Raw genomic sequence first — 8,008 nt, forward strand, 5'->3', positions numbered from 1 at the left:
GATCAAAGCCCCCACCCCCACCCTCTCCCTTTACATAATCTGCACGTAGAGAAAAAGTCCCTATCCAGAGCGCTCCTCCAGCTCAGGTTCAGCAGGTGAGTGTGCTGAACTGTGACAGCATGTCTTTGCTGCTGGTGACTGAACACTGTGAATAATGTGCTCAGCTCAGGCTAAATGTTTTATATCTTTACCAACAGGAGGATCATGATGAACTCTACGCACGTTTCATATTTCACTCTAAGTGTCTACTTCGACACAGGGTTTTTTAAGTACTTGTTCTTCACGATTGTCATGTGTTTATATGTGTGTATTTTAGGTGCCAACGTGTTGCTGATTGTGGTTATCTGTGTGAACAGGAGCTTACATGAACCTATGTACCTTTTTCTGTGCAGCCTGTTTGTAAATGAAATGTATGGTAGTTCAGGGTTGTTTCCATTCCTTCTGCTTCAGATCCTCTCTGACATTCACACTGTTTCTGCTCCGCTCTGCTTCCTGCAGGTTTATTCTGTGTATACATATGTGTGTGTGGAATATTTAAACTTAACCGTCATGTCTTATGACAGATATCTTGCTATCTGTTATCCTCTGCAATATAACACACGTATGACTTCTCGTAAGGCCGCAAAGCTTATTGCTGCAACATGGTTGTTCCCTTTTCTTTCAATTGTTGTTCTGATATTCCTGACTGTGTCTTTAACGCTATGTGGGAACATACTTAATACAGTGTACTGTGGGAACTTCTTCATTGTTAAGCTGGCCTGCTCTGACACCAGGGTCAATAACATTTATGGGCTCTTTTACACGGTCATCTCCATCATCATTCCTCTGCTTTTAATCCTCTACACGTACATGAGGATCCTCAGAGTGTGTTTCTCTGGCTCCAAACAGACCTGACAGAAAGCTCTCAGCACCTGCACACCTCACCTCGCTTCCCTCATTAATTTTTCTTTTGGAGTCTTGTTTGAAATATTACAGAGCAGGTTTGATATGAGCGGTGTTCCCAACATGCTGCGCGTTTTATTATCCCTGTACTTTCTAACATGCCAGCCTCTCTTTACCCCAGTCCTGTACGGGCTGAAGATGTCTAAAATCCGCATCATATGTAAGCGCCTGTTGTACGGAGAAGTGTAGGTCATCAAGAGATTGCAGAGAAAGAGAATGAAAGGACCCTGACTTCAGCAGTATTAACTCTAATGACGTGTCTCGTTCACTGTGTGCAGAGGAAGGAAATGAAACGTGCAGCTGTACATGTGCTGAGCTTGATGCTGCTCTCTCTTTCTGTTTCTTCTCTTGCTTTTCACTTTTCATATCAGCCTCAGTGATTTTAGGAGAACCCTGAAAGGTCCATGAGTCCGGACGTTAGGAGTGAAACTGAAGTTAAAGCTGAATGAAGCTCCTCGCTGTGAACAGACACAGAGCAGCTTCATATCAACTATGTTCCCAATATGTTGACAATATGTTCACCTTCGTCTTCTCTCACATGTAATGTGTCCCAAATATACATCCTGTGTAAGAATCTGCTGCTAGCCTGTGTTGGGAATAACATGTAACAGGATGGTTCAGTTTGAGTCAGAAGAGGAATAAAAATGCTTGCCTCAATGGTTATTCTTTTGTCCTCTAATTGTATCCTCTCCTCGTACATGAGGATCCTCAGAGTGTGTTTCTCTGGTCGTAAGCAGAGCACACAGAAAGCTGCACACCTCACCACGCTTCCCTCATCAACTTCTTTGAAGAACTGTAAAATATTACAGGCCCAACATGTTAAGTATATTAAAACAAATATATAACTTCCTTACATGCCCACCTCTCTTCAATCCCATAATGTATGGCCTTATAAAGAAACAGTAAGATGTGTCAAAGTGTGTTTGCTTCTGAAGTGAAGATCAGTGGTTGTGTCAGGAAAAAAGAAGCTATAAATGATCAAAGTGTGCTCCATCATTCAAAGTGAATATCTACAGAGAGGGAACATTTAGTCAGCTTTTTTTAAACCTTTAAAGCCCCAAGCCTGTTTTCCAGGTCTCAGGCTCGAAAATGACATTCCCAGAACAAATGACCATATCTTCTAAAAGGGGTAAATTAATAATCTTGTTCTCAAAGTAATGATGAACCTGTGAGTTGGATGTAGAAAAGTCAGAATCAATATAAATGTTTTTTATTTTAAAGAAAATTCAGATTGAACATGGTAAAAACATTTAAATGATAGTGTCCGTCCAAAAATAAACCATTACTTATCGTGAAAACCACCCTTGAATGATGGGTTAGTGGACTAAAAGCTTTAGGAATCAAAACTATAACATATAAGTACCCTGTATCAAGATTGATGCAAAACAAGCGACATTTGACCTCTGGGGTCATTTGAGTGGATTTGCCGTTTCTCTGGAACCCATTGGTCAATTTTGATGATTGACACCTCTTTTTAACCGTTAGAGCCAATAGAATCGAGGGGCTGATCCTAAATCCACATACACATACACCATGAGGAGTGAGAGTGATGCGCATAAAGTTTGCCCAAATCGAAAGCTACGTTACACTCTGAAAACTGAAAACTGAAATTGCCATAAATGTGATGATGGATTATCATAAATCATTTCAAAGTGACACAGACACATTGGATTAAACATTGGATTAACCTTCAGCAGCGTTTTGATCGTTTTGATGCCATTGAACACAACTTTTGTTCAGAACAACAGCAAAGGTAAGAATATTATGATGTCTGGGTTTGCTTCCCATGCCACGAGTCCTGGTCGCTCAGTGATGATACTGATATTTCTGGAATCTGTGGAATCTCAGCTTGCTAGCTGATGTCTTGTTTGTGCAGATCCAATAAGTGGTGGAGTGTTTCTGCCGTGAGTTCTGTGCTAAGTGCGTTAGCATTTTTTCGCTCAGGGCTAATTCAGAGGCTTGGCGTTAGACTTGTGTTTCGTTTGGCTAAAAAAATGTTCATATCATCAGTTAGTTGAGTTTCTTCCCGTTAAGTGGATAGGACACATTCATAGTTTGTTAAATGTTAAGAAGCCCTCAGACGCTGTTTCTTGCAAGAGAACTGGGACTGTGACAGTTCTAATGAATTCAAAAGATTGGGTCCGGCAGAATATGAGTTTGACACTTTATATTACATATGTTGTTGGTTGATTGTCATTTGCCAAATTAGCTTTGCACACATTAATACCATTAGGATCAGAAATGTTCATATGTTTATAGAAGTCAGACTTGAATCTCTTTATCCTCTAAGAGAGCGTCTTGCATGTCAAATGATTATGTATTCCTCCACGTGTTCCCTCGCGTCCGTGACCAATTACAGCCCAGAAAGATCTGGCATATACGCAATCTTTTTGGTTCATCAATTTTTGGTTTATACCTAAGTAAAAATCATCCTGATATGAAAATAAATTGTTAATTTTGTAAATTTTGCATTAATTTAGACTAAAATAGAATTGGAACCAGCTTATGTTTTAGGTCGGATATGTGTTGTCTTGAGGTCAGCGGGTCTGTATTAATTTCTTTCTGACTATTAATTCAAACCTTCTAATTGACCTATCAGAAGCTATTGAATCTATGCAAGTTTACCGCCAGGCTCGGATCCACCTGGATCAGCAAGGTCTCACCTCTACTAACTCCTGAAGAACCAGGTTCAATGAACTGCTGTTTTAAGGCAGACGACTTACCAAATCTGTTTAAGCGATCCCTTAGGATTCTAGTATCTTTAATGAGGTATGGCCCTATCTAAGTGTGCGCAATCTTACCCTAAATCAGGAGAGGACAGCTCATAATTAATTTAGGTTAACAGGTAAGAGAAGCAGAAGCAAGTACACACCAACATACCCATATATGTGGGGGTGTGTCATTTCTGACTGTGAGACTGGACATGTCCAGACTTTCCTCATAAATGAAACTAAAGCTTATAGTAAAATCCCATTGAGTCAGGGGCCTCCTGCTGTTAGAGTAAGGGGGTTTCCCCACTGCTGAATAGTGACGCCATTAGGGACAAACTATAACAGACCTTACACTCTTTCATGTCTATATTTATGCCCCTTTTCCACCAAACCGCTTCCAGAGCCAGTTCCGGGCTACAGCCTGATTTAGTTTTGGTTCTTCCTGTTTCCACCGCAGCGGAGCCGGCTCTAAGCACCAAAAAACGGTTCTTAGCTGACCCCACTCGCAAGAACCAAGAACCAATTATTCACGCTTACGTCGGAGGGCGGGATTAACCTAATGTTAGGGCTGTACAAGGGCGTAGAACCAAATGCACGAGGCAGAGACAAACAAAGTATCAAAATAAAGTGTTTTAATGTAGACAGGTCATAACACACTGAATACATAAAGCAACAAAACAAAAACTACTAATACACTAATCTAACTCTATGGACGATAACTCTATGGACAATGACAAAAGGATCTTACGCTGGAAGGCTTGGAACACACAAGACAATCTGGCAACGAGACAGGGGAAGACGAGAACTATATATACTAGACAGACAACACCAGGTGAAGACAATTAGACAATCACAACAGCGGGAAAACAGACAAGGCAGGAAACGTACTTTAGACACATGAGGGTAGACAAGACTATCAAAATAAAACAGGAACCTATCTAAACACATAACATGAAACCTAAACTAGGGAACAATCTTAGCAGAGCCGTCTACGCACAACACCTAATCAACAACAACAAAATGCCGCAAATTCTGTTCGGCAACACAGATAACTAGGAGCCAGGATGGATGCCAGTGAATCAGAATCAGAATACCTTCATTAGTCCCACGGAAGGGGCATTTGCGTAGTTACAGCAGGAAAAAGAGCCACAGACAGCTTAATGTTACATATGTTACATATGTTACATGCATTAAAAAAAGTACTAAGTTGTGATATAATACAAAATATAATACAAAATAAAAAGTTAACTAACAACAAAGCTAAAGCTGGCCTACTACAGCTACTAAGCTTGCAAGTAAACAAACGATAGATCTAGCATGCTAATGCTAGACAGCATGTATCTCCATGGCAACGAACGTTAACGCTGTCGATATGAGGGATTTCCGCGCGTGTGGGTGTCATAAGAAGGCACATAAATGTTTACGTGATGACACAAACAATGACGCAATGACGCAGCTTCACTGGAGCTTCACTCGGGCTCTGAGCGGTGGAAACACAAGTGGTGCTACAGAGAAGAACCGGTTCAGCACCAGAAAAGCACAAGAACAGATCTTAGCAGGGCGCATTAGTATATAAGTATAGAGCTTCCTGAAATATAAAGCATTTGACATTGTGGAATATAACAAAAAATGAGATGGTGACGACTAGAAACCAAGATGGTGACGTCTAGAAACCAAGATGGTGACGACTAGAAAACAAGATGGTGACGACTAGAAACCAAGATGGTGACGACTAGAAAACAAGATGGTGACGACTAGAAACCAAGATGGTGACGACTAGAAACCAAGATGGTGACGACTAGAAACCAAGATGGTGACGACTAGAAACCAAGATGGTGACGACCAAAAAAGAAGATGGTGGCGACTAGAAACAAAGATGTTGACGACTAAAACCAAGATGGTGACGACTAGAAACCAAGATGGTGACGACTAGAAACCAAGATGGTGGCGACTAGAAACCAAGATGGTGACGACTAGAAACCAAGATGGTGACGACTAGAAACCAAGATGGTGACGACTAAAAAACAAGATGGTGACGACTAGAAACCAAGATAGTGACGACTAGAAACCAAGATGGTGACGACCAAAAAAGAAGATGGTGGTGACTAGAAACAAAGATGTTGACGACTAAAAACGAAGATGGTGACGACTAGAAACAAAGATGGTGGCGACTAGAAACCAATATGGTGACGACCAAAAAACAAGATGGTGACGACCAAAAAAGAAGATGGAGACGACTAGAAACCAAGATGGTGACGACTAGAAACCAAGATGGTGACGACTAGAAACCAAGATGGTGACGACTAGAAACCAAGATGGAGACGACTAGAAACCAAGATGGTGACGACTAGAAACCAAGATGGTGACGACTAGAAACCAAGATGGTGACGACTAGAAACCAAGATGGTGACGACTAGAAAACAAGATGCAGCAAGAAGACTAGGAACCAAGATGTGACGATTAGAAACCAAGATGGTGACGACTCAGAACCCAAGATGGTGACGAGTAGAAAACAAGGATGCAGAAGACCTAGAAACCAAGATGGTGACGACTAGAAACCAAGATGGTGACGACCAGAAACCAAGATGGTGACGACTAGAAACCATGATGGTGACGACTAGAAAACAAGATGGTGACGACTGGAAACCAAGATGGTGACGACCAAAAAACAAGATGGGGACAATTAGAAACCAAGATGGTGACGAGCAGAAACCAAGATGGTGATGACTAGAAACCAAGATGGTGACGACCAAAAAACTAATCGTGACGACTGGAAACCAAGATTGGTGACGACCAAAAAACAAGATGGTGATGTTTAGAAACCAAGATGGTGACGACCAAAAAACAAGATTGTGATGTTTAGAAACCAAGATGGTGACGACTAGAAACCAAGATGGTGTCGAACAAAAAACAAGATGTTGACGACTAGAAACCAAGATGGTGACGACCAAAAAACAAGATGGTGAATTCTAGAAACCAAGATGGTGACGACCAAAAAATAAGATGGTGACAACTAGAAACCAAGATTGTCACGGAGGAACTGCACACTGCCAAAACTGCATCCCTCTCCTCTGTCATCATCCTGTTGGACCTGTCTGCTGCATTCGACACGGTGAATCATCAGATCCTCCTTCGCACTCTCCAAAAACTTGGAGTTTCAGGCTCTGCACTTTCCCTCCTCACCTCATACCTGAAAGACCGTACCTACAGGGTGACTTGGAGAGGGTCTGAGTCCGACCCTTGTCAATTAACTACGGGGGTCCCTCAGGGCTCTGTTCTTGGTCCCCTCCTCTTCTCCCTGTACACAAACTCGCTCGGATCAGTCATTAGCCCGCATGGTTTTTCTTACCACTGCTACGCTGACGACACCCAATTAATTCTGTCCTTTCCCCGCTCAGAGACCCAGGTCGTCGCATGCATCTCTGCTTGTCTAGCTGACATCTCTCAGTGGATGTCTGCTCACCACCTCAAGCTCAACCTTGACAAGACTGAGCTGCTCTTCCTCCCGGGAAAAGATTGTCCAACTCTTGACCTGACAATCAACATCGGCACCTCAGTTGTTTCCCCGACTCAGACTGCAAGGAATCTGGGTGTGACCCTAGATAACAGCCTGTCCTTCACTGCAAACATCGCTGCTACAACCCGTTGCTGCAGATACACGCTTTACAACATCAGGAAGATACGTCCCCAGCTGACTCAGAAAGCGACTCAGGTTCTGGTCCAGGCTCTCGTCATCTCACGCCTAGACTACTGCAACTCCCTCCTGGCTGGTCTACCTGCATGTGCCATCCGACCTCTGCAGCTCATCCAGAATGCAGCGGCTCGTCTGGTCTTCAACCTTCCTAAATTCTCCCACACCACTCCGCTCCTCCGCTCCCTTCACTGGCTTCCGGTAACTGCTAGAATCCACTTCAAGACACTGGTACTTGCTTACCATGCTGCGAATGGATCTGGCCCTTCCTACATCCAGGACATGGTTAAACCGTACACCCCAGCGCGTGCACTACGCTCTGCATCAGCCAAACGACTCGTTGCGTCCTCGCTGCGAGGGGGACCCAAGTTCCCATCGGCGAAAACACGTGGGTTTGCTGTCCTGGCTCCAAGATGGTGGAATGAGCTCCCCATTGACATCAGGACGGCAGATAGCTTGCACATCTTCCGGCGCAAACTGAAAACTCATCTCTTTCGACTCCACTTCGAGCGATAGAACTATTAACGAAGCACTTTTATACTAATAAAGGACTGGCTTACCTAAAGCCAGTTGAGTAGCACTTGAAATGTTTGGCTCTATGAAACCTGATGTACTTATATGATTCTGTTTTCTTCAAGGTTGTGTCTTCCTGGTCGAATGTACT

General features: G+C 42.9%; 1 pseudogene; it reads left to right on the forward strand.

Moving 5' to 3' along the window:
* The first annotated feature begins 204 nt into the window (after positions 1-204).
* Positions 205-1,210, forward strand: LOC117553097 (annotated as a pseudogene).
* Positions 1,211-8,008: the final 6,798 nt, after the last annotated feature.

The sequence above is a fragment of the Gymnodraco acuticeps genome, unplaced genomic scaffold (genome assembly GCF_902827175.1).
Source record: "Gymnodraco acuticeps unplaced genomic scaffold, fGymAcu1.1, whole genome shotgun sequence".
NCBI classification, from domain to species: Eukaryota; Metazoa; Chordata; class Actinopteri; order Perciformes; family Bathydraconidae; genus Gymnodraco; species Gymnodraco acuticeps.